The following is a 15,180-nucleotide window of genomic DNA, read 5'->3' as shown; positions in this document are numbered from 1 at the left end:
CTCCCGGCCCGCGCCCTCTGCGGTAATGCGCCAGGGAGGTTTCATCACCCACTGTCCGCGGCGGCCCGGCCCCGGGTCTCCGCGGCGGGGCGCTCTGCGCGCCTCGTTGGGGCCGCCATGTGACACGGTTGGGGGAGGGGGTGCGGAGACACTCGCGCCGGGTCATCCTCCGGCCGCCGCTCGGCCTCCAGAGCTCCCCTCCCAGGGTCCCGGCTGCACGCGGGCGTTAGAAGGCCGAGGCTGGGGGCCAGGGTGGGCGCTGCTGCCTGCGGCGGCCCCTCGCGTCCAGCGGCTCTGAGGTAGGAGGAATGAGAGGAGGGATTGGGGAAGGCGCCATCGAGTGGGCTCTCCCCAGGGTTACAGCGCCTGGGAGCCACTGTCCACCCTCCCCACCTGATTTCAGAGCCCCAGGAAATGGTCTCTTTGAAGGTCCGAATCTGCAACGGTGGTAAGAAGCCGAGCACTCACGCCCGTGAGTCTGGTAACAATTACCTCTTGTACCCTCAGATCTTTAGTGGAAGGAGGTGGGGTGCAAGTATATTAAAATGGGTGGTTTGCGTTTCCCACCCTGCTTTTGTTTGCATAATTAACTTCCTTTATTAGTTTATGAAACACCATCTCCTGTAGATCCTTGAAAGACAAAACATAACAAAAACCCGGTAGCATTCTAACCTCCCACAAACTCCATAAGCCTCTGAATTTCCTGGGTAGCCTTTCTTTTCTTGGAGAGCCTCTTTTGTAGGTGAGAACAGGAGCAAAATCGGCATTAAAAAGGGTATCTGATCTCTCGGTTCTTTGAGCCACAGAAATAGGAGAGGTCCAGGTGACAGGAGCAAGCCTACCTTTGCTGGCTGCAGACACTGAGTCTACTCTGGGTTCCTGCTTCCCGGAGCTAGGGCTCAGCCTTTTGCCACCATGAGGCCCTGGAGCTCCCTCAGAGGATCTGCATAATTTAAATATGGTTTTTAATTAATTAATTAATTAATTAATGGAGGTACTGAGGATTGAACCCAGGACCTCATGCATGCTAAGCATATGCTCTACCACTGAGCTACACCCTCACCCCCAGGGCCTGCATAATTTAAAAGTTCACCTTCTTGGAAATGTTGGCTCCAGCCTCAGAGACATTCGTGGCTCCCTCTTGAACCATGTGCCCCTTTAGAACCAAAAGAAAAGCAGTCACTAGATTGGAGGTGTGGCTTCTACAGGTACTAGTTCCTAAAGATTTTTTATCTCCAGGCCACTTGGCCAGGGCCCAACATCCAGAGAAGAATGCGCCTTCTAGTCAGTCCCATCAGGGCTGAGCAAATTCTGCAGAATCAGTAGGCAGTTTGCTGGCATTACCAGTCTAGGCCGCAGGCCTGGGCTGGGAGTAGGGAGGGGAGCTCAGACTGGTGACTGTGTTGTGATCTCGCCTTATTCTTCTAGCTCTACAGCTCAGGCCCGGTTTGGCAGACTGTGACTGGTGAGAGCAGGGGATGAGGAAGGGGCAGTAATAATAATAGTAACAGTGATTATTATTATAAAGCAGGTGTGAATTGAGAACAGACAGCATGCCCCGCATCATTCTTGTAGCTTTGGTGTCTCTACATGGGGATTGAGAACTGAGAGAAGTAAGAATAGCCCAGTTGGTGTTGCCCTGAAACTCAGCAGAGAGGGAGTCTTGGCTGGATGGGCCCTCCTTCTCTGTTTTAAGACCCTACAGGCAGCGGAAAGGATGAGGCACCTTGTGATACCCGTGGCTTCTGTGGCTGATGCATAGAACTCATGTTTTCCTCTCCAACTCCAGTTCACCAGTTAAATCCAAACAGTGAGAAGGTTTGGGGGAGGAGAGAATTTGGGTTAGACTTTGAGAGGGGAGAGGATGCTGACAAGTAGAGATAAGGAACAGGAGGGAGGTAAGTTCCAGCAGGGGTAAATGAATGGAGGGGTTACGGTGGGTTTTGTATCAGGAGTAAGAGTTGGCCCGTTTGGTATTCCAGTGGAAGATAAAGCTGGTAAGGGCATCTGGGGCCTCATGGTGGGGCCTTTGTAGCAAATCTGTGCTCACCAGAGAAGGTCTCATTTCCTCATCCTGACGGTGTTTAAGGATGAAACTCTAGGATGCTCTGAGGCTAGATCCCCTTTCGAAGTTGGGAGAAGGTCCGGGCCCCAGTGCTGACACTGTGAAGGAGGATATGGATGAGAGGAATGGGAAGGAATCAGCTGGAATCTTGATGTGGGTTGCCACCATCCCCAGAGACGTGTTCTTGCTCAGGTGTGAGCAGGTGGTGCCTCGGAGGATGGGAAGTTGTTGGGTGAGGAGGCAGTGGCCTGTAGGTTGAGACTTGCTGTCTAGTCCAGGCTTTTTGTAAGTTCCAGAGCCAGTGTGGAAAACGTGGCTTCCACGTGGGGAGCTCCTCCTACTGCAAGCTCCGCCCCCTTGGGGCCGGCTGTCTGGGCTGATGGCACCACCTTATGGTCAGAGAGGAAACTGTCTGACCGAAGAGTGGACTCTTACCTCTCCCTGACTCAAGGGCCTGGGGCACTAGTATTGGGTCTTCCCTCTTCTCAATTTCCGTAGCAAATCAGTTAATACTGATTTAGGCAATCTCCCTCTGGCAACAACATGCTTTACTTGCACCGTCAAGGACATCTCTTCCAAACCTTGTGCTTTTCCTCCCTCATTCTTTGCTGTCTTCCTATATGAGCCCCAAATCTGCCTTCATCGTGGCTCCTTTGTGTGCCTCTGTGAGGGAAAATGTAAAAAGGTATCCAAGTGACCCTGGACAGGCAAAATTACAATAAATTCCTGCTACCAACCTCCAAAATTCTTCTGAGTAGAGATCTCTCCTTAGAAAGCCTCCGTCTTTCCCCTTATCTTCTTTCATTAAACTAGTTGTTCATTAAGTAGAATTGAGGAGCAAGGAGACCATGTCTTCCGTATCTGAGTTTGCTTATTGGCACTGCAACAAAATTGCTTTCTCCTGATTTTCACCATAGAAGTGCAGGGTGTCGGCAATGTTATGAGTTAAAAAGGCTTGTGTGGGGCTGGTCTGGAAACCTCGCCATCATTTACGATATTGTTTATTGGAGGGAAAAATATTCTGATTTCCCAAAACAACCGATTCCGAAAGGTTTGTAACACACGATGTTTGTGAATTGGACATTTCCGCTATGTCCTAGATTAATAGTCAAACTGTAGTCATGGATTGACTGAAAACACAAAAGATTAAATAGAATTAAAAAAAAACTGAGAAAATAGAAACACTATCTCCCTCAACAATAAATCCATTTTCTGGGAGGAAGATAAAGCTGTAAACACAGGGAGTCTGATTGTGGTCTGAGTGTTGCTAGCTCTGAAGCCTGAATAGTATTCCAGATGCCTTCTCTGTTTCCCTCCGGCCGGGTCCTGGTTTTTACTTCCTCACTGTGTGTGGAGATGAACTCCAGGAGAAAGTGTTCCAGGCCAGGGGCTGCCTGTGCTCCGCGGGTGGTGCTGGTGGAGCCCAGGGGTGAGCATCATATGGAGCTCTCTCTCTGATGGGGTTTGGTCCAGAAACTGTGGGTAAAGGAAGAGTCTTTTGTGGGGGCAGTTTTCCAGGGAGTTAGATTTTGAACATCTTCGCAAAATGACCAAATCTATGAATATGATTTAACCATCAGCCTACCATCATGGTCCATAGGACCCAATTTTAGTTTTTGACTTTTTTTTTTTCTTGAGCAGTTCTAACTATTTGTAAAGGTTGACATAGCATGACTTTGGTTCTTTTTAAAGGAAATTTTCCAAAGATCAAAGGAAACTTACTTTTTAAACAAAAACCGAACAAAACTCATTCTATCTTGAAGGTCCCATTTGGGACCATTGGAACCATTTATAAATCTAAGACCTCATGGGATCTTAGTGATCTTGTTCTTCTTGGATCTTGAAATAGTTTCCATTTTATCACTTGAGGAATTATTTCATCGTTATTCATCAGTTATTGTCAATTGTGCTAAAAATATTAAAGTAATAAGAAAATGAAAGAGTGATGGGAACAACCGCCTAAAAGGATGATGTGCAGTGAAATAAATCATCCCGATTGCCTCACCCTTCAGTTTCCTTGTTCCATTGCTTAGGGTGTTATATCATCTTTCAAGAAGGTATAAAAGAGGATAGAGGCCACCATCTTTATAGGTTTATTTTTGTTGCTTTCATTGTGTGTAGTTGAGCATGCAGAATTTTTCATTTCCTGCACAAAACAGAAATGAAAAATTTACAGAGAAGAAAATTGACAAAGGAAAACGTTTTACAGCAGTTAGACCAATCAGAGGAGACAACAGCGATGTTGACTCGAATGATAACGGTAAAGTTCATTTTGTAAGCAGAGCCTCAGACTCTTGAGTTTTACAATACGATAATCTGGATGAATTTTCTCAAACTCCAGAATCGACGGATAAACAGTGTCTTTCTGAGGACAAAAAGAAGTTTGATATTCCCATCCAGTTAGTCATTCAACAGGCATGATTTCGTCACCCAATATTTTGCAACAAGAACCTGGACCATCCTGTTTTGCTCAAAGAAGGGGGCCAGTATTCTCTTACCATTTGTGGTGTTTGTTTAGCAAGAGTTCCTTGATCCAGTTTGAAGGGGACGAATGATGAAGTCAGATGTGTTTGCAAAGGTGATGCAAAGAAAATTCTTACTAGTGTTCATAAATTTAAAGATGAAGATACTTTACAATTATGGAGAAAAGAAGATGACCATCTTCTTTCTAACAAAATTATGATCCATCAAAGGTTTCAGTAGTTTTCAGTTTTATGATGCAATGGCAAGATAAATCAGAAATAACGATACATTAGAACTGGAATCAGTATTTGTAGGATGGATCTGCCCCAGGTTCATGTTTGACAGCTGATGAATAGTGCACCCAGGCACTTGGGTACCTTATTTCAGTGCCAGTCCAGAAGGGAGGAGGCATCCATTTTTACAGCACTGTGTGGTTGGAATTACGGTGGAGGTGAGGGCAGGTTCCCCTGGGTACCAGGAATGATTGAGGGACTCCTGAAAGGTGTCAAAGATGAAAATATTTAGTTTTTACATTCACTTAAAAAACGGAGACTGAAGGATGGTTAGGAGGCATTTAGAGGGTGGAAACGAGGAGAGAGAAGAGTCCCAGGCAGCTGTTCTGACATATGCAGAGGCCAGAGGAGGGAGAGCAGGCAGGAGGGAGAGCAGGGGAGCTGGGTGTGGCTGGGATGATGGTGTTTGCGGAGAAACGGACGCTCAGCTGAGCACTGACTGGAGTTTGACCCCAGGTCCTGTGTGTCTGTCTTCATCTGCAGAAAATAAGGTACAAAAGTCCTCAACAGTAAAGGCAAGTGTGTTCCTCCCCATTCCAGAAAGTCCTGAGGATGTAGGGCCAGTGAGGGTACAGCAGCTGGATTGGAGATGGAGATCTCCTGGGCGGAAACGCATTGACAAGTCAGGTGACAAATTGGAGATGTGAAGGTGGAGGTGATTTTGAGAAGCACGTGGGGGACAGACTGGCAAGATAACCAACTTTTGCACTTGAGGGGTACGTGGGGAACGTGATGGAAGTTTAAGCCTCTCTTTTACCAGCACTGCCTTCACCTGCCCAGGGCTCCTCCCCTTCTCTTCCACCCCCTCCCCTCCATCCCAGTCGAAGCCAGCGCTACTTCTCTGGTTGCTCCAGCAAAAAACCCCAGGAGTCATCTTTGATATGAAAATGAGTCATTTTCTCCGTGCCTTCGTGCCTCTGTATGAAACTTCTCACCAACTCGTGTTGTTTCTAACTCCAAAATACTTGGGGGTTCTGTTCACCTCTCTCCAAGGCCACCATCCACGCCTCAGTCGTCTCGGCCTCGTTCTGCTGAGGAGCTGACCACCTCCTCCCTTGCTTCCACTTTCGCTCACCAATACTCTCTCCAGCCCAGATTGTCTGCACTGCAGCGAGACTGATTAAAAACAAACAAACAAGAGCAACAAACCAAGCAACCAACAAAGATAAACCATAAACCAAGTCCTAGCACTCAGCTGCACCATTCCAGAGGCCCCCTTAGAATCAAATCCACACCAGATCTGGCCCTGCTGGTTTTGCAGACCTCACGGGAACCACTCCCTCCCTCGCTCCCTTCCAGCACCTTCTTTCTCTATTACAACTGGGCCAACCTCTTTCCTGCCTTAGGGCTTAAATGCAGGCTATTCCTGCAAATCAGGGGCCTGCTTCCATTATTACCTGGTTTATTTACTTATTTTGATTGTTTGTTTTCTGTCTTTTTCTTTCTCCCTCCCCATGTGAACTGTGAGTGTCCTGAAGGAGAAGGTACTGTCCAGCCCTGTTCGATGTCCAGTCCCTGGCACCCACTGCAGTCCCTGACTCGCAGCAAATGAAATGTGTGTGTGTGGTTACTGGAGGATGAAATGCCTCCTGGTTTCATTAGCAGAACTGTGACTTTCAGAGGGGAAACCCAGTTTGGGGGAAAGGTGGTGGGTGTGAAGGTTAGTGGGCCATCCAGGTGTGATGTCCAAAGCCCAGCTCGATGGTGTCCTCCCAGTTCTTGTGACATGTCATAGTTCAGCCAAGGCCCTGATCTCATACTGCCTTATGCTGAAATTCTTTATAGGTTAAAAATGCTTTCACATACACTGCCCCTTTAAACCTCTCTACAACCTTGGGAAGGAGTAGAATTATTATTCCCATTTTACAGATAAAAACCTCAAGCTCAGAGATTCTTGTCCAAGGCACATACAGCTGGAAAGGTTCAAGTCCAGATTTGAATGTGGCTATTCAAGTTCCCAGGTCTTTGTATTTTATTCTTGTTCTGGAAGTCATAACCCACGTCTCTGTCCCCACCAGTGAACAATGAGGATTATAGATTGTGTTGCAAAACACTTTCACTTTGATGCTGAATAAAGTGAACGTAGCCTCATGGCCAGGGGAATCCAGTACCCATGTATGTGCATATGCATAGACAAAGCTGTTTTTTTCTCCTTAAGACCTTAAAGCCTTAAGAAAGGCAGAAGAACTAGGAAGAGAGAAAAATGAAAGAGAGAAAAGTAAAAGGAAGTCCTCAGAGGAAAGAAAGGGACAGGATCTAGGGTGAGATTATAATCTCAGAGGAAGCCAAAGAATGTTTTTAGACTCTTCTTGGTTTCTGGCAAGGTTACAGACAAAAAGTAGTGGGTAACAAGACAATTTAGGCAGGCAAAATTAAAGCAAGAAGGCTGATAACGGATAAAAAGAGGAGGAAAGAGCCCCTGGGGAGGGGGAGCCAGAGGGAGAGAGAGGTGGACCAGGAGGGGATGCTCTTCCAGCAGCCGGGGCACATCATCGTCAGCCACGTGCTGTTCACTGCGGGCCTGCGGATGCTGGGTGTTGAGGCGAGACAAAAAAGAGGAAGGTGTCGGGCCCTTGAAGTCAGTTACTGGTGGCGGAGAGGAAGCAGGGCAAGGAGAGCTGATCTGTGGAACGCGGATGTGGGAGACAGCTCCTGGGTGGGTAGGGATTTAGATGCTGTGGCGTTCGCATCTCAGCCTTGATGCTGATGAGCTGTGTGATCCCAGCCAGGTGACTTGGCCTCTCTGTGCTTCAGTCTGCTCACCATAAGCCCAAGGATAACACTGTGTGCTTCATAGGGTCGTTGTGGGATTAAATGAGATAGCGTGTCAAATGTCTTGCTCAGTGCTTGACACCAAGCAGACACCGAACAGGCATTGTTTTCCCCAGTGATCAAAGCATGTGGTAGTGACTGTGGCCACTCTCTCTGATCCACATCCGAGTGTGAGCAAGAACCGTGACCTTCTGCTGCTTTGGACACTGTCAGATCCTCAGAAGACAGGAAACAGAGCTGGTGAGCTGCCCTCACCTCCAGCCTTGATTGATGGTGAGATTGGGGTGGGTTTCGTCTAGGGGCAGCTGTGTGGGCAGTAACTGGGAACATTTTTATTTGCAGGTTACTGTGTGCAGTTACTTAGCACATTGGCTTTTTTAAAAAATGCCTTAATGGACTGCTGTAGTAAAAAGAGAAAAAATCTTTCATTCGTATGTGTGTGTCGTCCAAATGATATTTTTAAAGATTTATTTTTGTGTGTTCACGACGTTCTTGAATAATGTTTCCATAAGGACGGTCAAAGATAAAACACGCGGCGCAGGAAATCTGGCCGTGCGTATTTTGGAGTGTGACTGTCTTGACCAGCCTTGGGCTCCGTTTCCCGAGTTCGGCACTGACTGTGTTTCCTTAGGTGGGCCGGCGTGGGCTGGCTTGCAGGCTGGGCCACTTTTGAACACAGGCCAAGCTAATGGTGGTGCCTTCCCTCTGCCAGTGTCAACCCTCCCCCTTTTCCACTGGCAGCTTGGCCCTCTGGCTTCACTAGTGGAAGCCAGACTCTTGTGTCTCAGTCATTTGTTCATGTATTTGACAAATACCTGGCGTGAACACCTTTGCTATGCCAGGTGCTGTGCTGGGCTTCGTGGGGTGTAGAATGAGGTGGGCAAGGTATCTGGTCTCATGCAGCAAGTAAAGTAATGAGAAAACCTAGTGTCTAAGGACCTGTGTCAGGGAGGGGCTCTGAGAAGTCCTCCCTGAATAGGGACCGTTTTGATAAAAACTGAATGACGTGAAAAAGTCCCTTGTGTGAAGACCAGGGGAGGCTGCCTCCGGCCAGAAGCAGAGTAAGTACAAAGGCCCTGAGGTTGGCATTAATCTTGGCTTGTTCGAAGAACTGAAAGGTGGTTGGTGTGGCCGAAGGCTAGTGAGTGCCGTGGAAGGTGGCCAGAGATGAATTATTTAAGGCCAATGGCCAGGGCAGGGAGGATGGATGTCTTAGTTAGCTTGGGCTGCTAGAAACAAAATACCATAGACGGGATGGCTTAAACAACAATGATTTATTCTCTCACAGTTCTGGAGGCTGGGAAGTCTGAGATCAGGGTGCCAGCTTGCTCGGGTTCTGGTGAGGGTTCTCCTCCTGGCTTGTAGACGGCCTTCTTCTTGCTGTGTTTTCACGTGGTTGGGGGAGGGGAGAGAGAGAGAGGTTAAGCTTTCTGGTCTTAATAGGGTATTAATCCCATCATGGGAGGCTTCACCCTCAGGACCTCATCTAACCCAGTTACCTCCCAAAGGTCCCACCTCCAGATACCTTTCTAGCAGGGGTTAGGGCTTCCACTTACACATTTTGGGGGACAGAAGCATTCAGCCCTTAACAGTGGACTTTATGGTTGAGCACGATGGAAGCCTTGAGTCCTGTGCAGTTCTCTTGGACGGGGAGGGAGAGGAGGGCAATGTGGTAGCAAGAATACTTGGCCAAAGGCTGAGGAGGAGCATGACTTGTTAGGGTTCCTCTCTTTTTGTCTGATGTCTTCTCTTCTTTCTTCAGATCCACATCCTCTGCATCTCTGGGCCATACAGCAGAAGGTGGCCTCCCCTAACTGTAGAGTTTTCACCTCTGCTGCCCAGAGATCAGCCCCACGTGAGCTGGAGTCTCTGTTGTAATTCCAAATTTCGAATAGTTCCTGATTCCGGAGGGAGAATCTGATTGGCTCAGATCCTTACTCCGATGCCTTATGGTCAAAGGGGTGGGGCCATGTGATGTGAACTTGGGGATGGGTGCCCACCCTGGGACCCTATGGGTAGGATGGGGGGAGCAGTTCCCTAAGATGGGACCTCCCTGTAAGCAGGGCACCCGGAGGTACCTGAAGGGGTCAGCTCTCAAGATCTGGAGGGAAATACAGCAGTTGTGAATCTGCCTCTGTTCCCACTCAGCTACGTATGCCCAGCTCTCAGGGTTCCTAGGTCAGTTTCAGACCAGGAAGGGAAACAGTCGTCCCCAGCCACCAAGAGAAGGAGGCATCAGGAATTCAAGAGCCAGGAGAACCACACAGGAGAGCAGAGAGTAGGCGGGAAGCCTGGCCAGAGGACACTGAGGTCCTTAGTTCCACCGCAGAATAGCCCTGCCATGTGGGCTCTGGGGGGGGGGTGCCTGTCAGGGTTACAGAGCACCCAAGATGTGACTCAGGGGTGTCTGCCTTTTCTCACACTTTTAGAAGTGAGGTCCTCTGGTGACTTTCACTGCCTCAAGGTCACCAGGGTCTGGAGCAACTTCTTGCGATCCAGGTGATGAGGTTGGAGATGAAGGAACATTCCAGGCTCTTCAGAACTCACTGGCGTCTCCATGACCTATCCTGAGGCCACCCTGGAGTCAGCCCAGCCAGTCCTGGGCTCCTTTTTCTTGTCCCCCACTGCTCACGTCTGCTTCCCTCTCGTATACATTACTTTGCTCCATTCACTAGCAGTTTCCTTGAGTGTAGACGTGTCCTTTCCAGCAAGTAAACTGGAAGCTCCCGGAAGTCAGGGGCTGCTGTGAGAGTTCCCTTTTCTCTGTGACTCTCACAGTCCTGGACACAGCAAAGGCTCTTGGCAAATATCCGTCCGTTGAATTGAATTGGTTTGTGAGTCCGACCGATTCTCAGTTAACCAAAGACCAAAGCAGGTCTACGGGGTGGGTCCTTATCTACGCAGTTAGTGTCAGAATCGCCAGTCATCAGTCATTTCCTTATTACCTGTGTGATGTTTGCCGTACCCGCGTTCTACCCGTGCAATTATTACTTACTTTCCACTTTTCTTTAAAGTGGCTCATGTTTTTCACTGAGAAAATTTATTTTAGCAGGAAGCTTTATTCCATGACTGCATGTGAAAACCAGTATTCCTTCCTGTAAATAGAAGGTGATGGCAAAAATAGATTAGCTCTTGAATAGAAAGCATGTGTCCATTGCCCTGTGAATCGCCCCCAGGGGTCCAATAATACACACATCACGTTTTGGGGAATTCTGATTTATGTGATGGGGGAGGATGCTGTCAGGAAAATGCCAACTGGCCCCGGACACACTTCTGGATCTTGGGTGACTTCCCATTCTGTGAACTGTGGGCATGGCAGCCGGGGGCTGCCACTTGCTGTGGACCTCACTGGGGAGGCAGCTTGGGGGACCAGCAAGGGGGCCAAAGGAAGGGCTCTGGTGCCTTTCTCTGGTCTTTGGGGGCTCCCTGCCCTCCTGCCCTGTTCCAGGTTCCTCCTGCTGGAGTAGAACTCACTCTTCTTTCCCCATTAGCTGCTGGTCCTCAGACCACCTATGGTGGAGGAGGTGAAGGAGATGGAGGAGGAGGAGATGGATGGGGGTGGGCGAGGAGAAGGAAGAGGAGGAGATTGAAAGAGAGGGAAGAGGTGGGAGGAGGAATAGGAGGAAGGGATGGAGAAGGAGGAGGGGAAGAGAAGGGGCAGGCTGAGTGAAATGGGAAGGGGAACTGGGCCTGGGAACAAAGGCTGGGCAGTTGGCTTGGAGGAGGAGAGAGCAGGATGAGGGGCTGGAAAATGGAGGGGAAGGGGCTGAGAGGTGTGAAGGGTTGACCATAATACTTTGCAGTGGGAAATCAGTTTTGCCTAAGAACAAGAAGACAGCATGGTGCATATTTGTCTCTTGAGCCTGACCCTGTGGGCTGGGTGAGCAAGCAGAAAAGCAACATTTTGGTTTTTAGTTGCAATGGGTAGCCCTTCTGTAAGATGAAAGATTTTTTTACAGGTAAGTGGAAAGATACAAATGTAAAAGCAATAGGGTTATTTTTAGGGTAAAGAGTCTCTCTTTCATTCCCTCTGTGTTGGATGTTTGGACTTGGCTTAATTACCAGTTTGGATTTCAGCAGGTTAAGAGGTCAAATGACACAGCAGATCATCCATAAATCTTCAGATTCCGAATCGGCCAAGTTCTGGCTCAATGTAGACAGACTCCCAGGGCTGGCAGGGACCTCCACCAGCCATTTCGTTCTAGGCAGGTGTCTGTGAAGCATCTCCTCAGAGGCCCTTGGCTAAGCCATTTCTGGCATATTCGGCATCCCCAGAATCTGACCCTGAATCTAGTGGAGGCTTTCTGGCAGGTGACCCCCTAGCTTCTCAGGGCACCTCCAGCATTGTCCAGGCTGCTGATGCCTAAAAGCTGCGACCCTTGCCCTCTAGACCCCAGGCCCTCTGGCTTCTGTGCAGGATATCATCCTGGTTTGGGACAAGCCTTTGCAAGGATTTTGGGAACCAGTGTGCCTGGCTGAGGACTGGAGGGGACATTGTAAGCTCCTGGTAAGCATTCTTATTCTGCCTCTAGATCAGGTTCCTCAGAGGGTCACCCAGCCTGGTTTGCCACCATATGTATGTGTTTTTGTTTCAGTTCTGAATTTGTCTTCTTGCTTTATGGTGTCAGACAATTCATTTAACCTCTCACACCTAAGTTGACTGTCTAGTTTGAATCCCAGTTCTGCCACTTGCTAGCTGTGTGACCTTCGGCAGGTTCTTAACCTCTCTGTTCCTCTGTTTCTCTGTAAAATGGTGATAATTATTGTACCGCATCTTTTAGGGTTGTGATGATTGAGACTTGACATGTGTTAATATACAGAGCTCAGAAGAGTTGTGTCTGGTGGGCAGTAAGCCCTGTGTAGAAGTGTGAGCTGTTGGCATCATTTGGGGGCGCTGCCTCACCACCCCTTTTGTACTAGACAAGTGTCTGAAGCAATGTTTGCTGGTACCCACCTCCTGATGCTGCTGCCACGCTAACCTTTCATCCTTGATTTGAGCCTGAGTATCCTGTATCCCGCTGTGTGTATCATCCAATTTGCATCTGCTTTCCCATTCTCCTTAACTCCATCAAGTAACAAGGCTCTGTTTCCCCCAGTCCTCCTGCCTTCCCCCATGATCACCGACCCCACCTTTCTCCTAGTTTACTGTGGTCTTCAGCCCTTTTATCTGTTCCTCCACTTTCAGTAACCCCACCCCAGTCCCATCCTCCTAGCTGCCCAGGGGTTAACTAGACCTCCACTGAAGTCTAGTGCACATCCTCTCCTCCTCTCCTGGGGGGTCCTGCGCTAGCCCCCGTGGGGCTCTAGAGAGGCTGACTCCTGGGAAAAGTTCTCTTTCTGCCTCAACCCCCATCCTCGAGCACACGGCCATGCCACTGGCTGTAGACTCTTCTCTCCTGTCCCCTTACACGTGGGAGAAGCCCTGAGTGCAGCTCACCTCACATTTCTTCCTGAGGTCACTCCTAGCCCCTCGATCACTGTGTTGCTTTGGTCACTATTTTGAAGACCTTCCTTTACAGCCTGGTCCTCACCACAGCCCTCCATTCCCTCTGTGGCCTGGCTGGCCACTGTCTGACATTCTGGTTCTGTTCCCTTGGTTTCGTGTGCTCTTTGGAGCCACCCTCTGTGGCTCAGTTCTCCGACTGGTTCTCTCCAGTCCCTCCCTCGGAGACGCCATCACCTCCTATGGCGCCCACACCAGAGGTTTTCTCTCTGTCGTGACTGTGGCTTCTCTGTGGGTGGCCGTGTGTCCCCGGTGGTCTCAGCGAGCACATCCTTGAAACATCGAGGCTCGGGCTCCCCACCTGCCCTCCTAGCTGGCTGCTCTTCTTGATCTCCCCACTGCTCTTCATGGGGATGGGGACATCCTTTCTAGCTCAGTCCCCAGCCCCGTGTCGCCCCCCTCTCCACCCCCCAGCAGCCTGCCTCTTACAGCCATTCATCTTTCTCCTCACTGGCCTGAGATCTGGTCCTTTCCTCGGAGGGGGGGGCTCCGTGCAGATTTCTCAGTGATCTGTTCTTCCCAGTCTGTCCTCAGACTCCTGCCAGATAGCGGTATTGCCTGGATCCTGGGAAACTTGTCACGGCTCCTGGGGGCCTGGGCACGGGCTGCAGACCTCTTAGCACAGAGTTCAAAGTCCCCTTGGTGACTCTGTAACAGCAGTTCCCACCGAGTGGCCCTGTTTTCAGCTCACACTGTTTCAGCTGTCTACACTTGGACCCATCGCACCCTCCCAGGCCCAGCCTGCCTCCTCCCCCTCAGCCTGACCCTTCCGGCTCCCTCTCCAGATGCCTCCTGGGACGTTGGTTTTATGTGTCAGCTTAGCGTAGTGCCAGCTGTTTAATCAAACTCAAATCTAAGTGTTGCTGCGAAGGTATTTTGTGGATGTGGTTGGCATCTACAGTCAGGTGACTTTAAGTAAAGATGACCCATTCAATCAGCTGATAGCATTAAGAGCAAAACTGAGGTGTCCCAGAGAAGGAATTCTGTCCTCAGCACCAGTTCCTCCCGTGTTGTCAGCCTGCTGATCTGTCCTAAGAATTCAGACTTGCCAGCCCCCGTGACAGCATGCTCAGCTCCCAAAAGAACTGGGCACATAGTAGGTGGTCACCAAACATTTGCTGGATGAATGCATGTGGGGAAGGGTGGGTGGTAAGTTGGGGATGGTGGTGACTCTAAGCTGATTACAAACACTTTCCTGGATTTTTGGAGGAGAGAAGCAAGGGCATTTAAACCAAAGTCATTCTTCGTAGAGTTGGTTTATTCTTTTCGTGTTCGAGGCCTGAGGCTCTAAAATAAACCCAGACTAGATTTCTTTCCCCTTGTTCTCTCTCTCCCTGCCCAGCAGTGGTTTCCAGATCAAGATGCAAGTTCAGACATAGCAGAAGAGACTAGAACCTGTAACTCCTGAGCATCCAGAGGGCCGTTTGGCTGATGGATGCACCTTGATTGTTGTGCTGCTTAGAACTGCATCTTGCTCATGGTCGAATATCATTCTTGGATTTGCCCCCTAAGTGGGGTATCTCCCAGGAGTTCCAAGTGGAAAACCAGAGAAGTGCCCTTATCCATGCAAGATGGCCGAGTGTACTGCAGGACTGGGGCATCCTTAGAGCCTGTACCCAGCCTCTTCTGTGCAGGCGGACTTCTTCTCTGTCCCTGGTGATGTGTCACCACAGTCATACAAGAAGCCCCTGCCTAGAAGGGAGGGTATAGCTCAGTGGGAGAATGCATGCTTTGCATACAAGAGGTCCAGGGTTCAATCCCCAGTACCACTACTTAAAAAAAAAAAAACAAAAACCAAAAACCTAATTACCTCCCTCCAACCAAAAAAAAAAAAAAAAAAGCAAAAACAAGTGCCTGCCTTGACGTAGGGAACTCTTCAGTTTTAACAAAAGCCAAGGCCTTCCTAGAATTTTTTTAAAGACCTAGTCCATAACCCTGCTTTCCGTCTGCCGGGACGTTTTGAAATTGACAAGCCTCATGCTTTCTCTTTGAACCAAAAACACCACTCTTGTTGGTGGGTGAGGCGGAGTTAATGAACACAAGGCGAGCATGGCAAAGGACTTTCGAAATGGCCAAAATTCCTT

General features: G+C 49.2%; 1 long non-coding RNA gene across 1 annotated transcript in view; it reads left to right on the top strand.

Annotated features, from left to right (window-relative positions):
- Nucleotides 1-64: 64 nt before the first annotated feature.
- LOC116285050 (uncharacterized) overlaps nucleotides 65-15,180 on the top strand; it is a 311,898-nt gene continuing 296,782 nt past the window's right edge. Inside the window, exon 1 of the long non-coding RNA XR_012063089.1 lies at nucleotides 65-299. This is a non-coding gene — a long non-coding RNA (uncharacterized lncRNA). The remainder of the gene's footprint in view (nucleotides 300-15,180) is intronic.

This window comes from Vicugna pacos, chromosome 22 (genome assembly GCF_048564905.1).
Source record: "Vicugna pacos chromosome 22, VicPac4, whole genome shotgun sequence".
Lineage (NCBI taxonomy): Eukaryota > Metazoa > Chordata > Mammalia > Artiodactyla > Camelidae > Vicugna > Vicugna pacos.
This window is presented reverse-complemented; position numbering and strand designations above follow the sequence as displayed.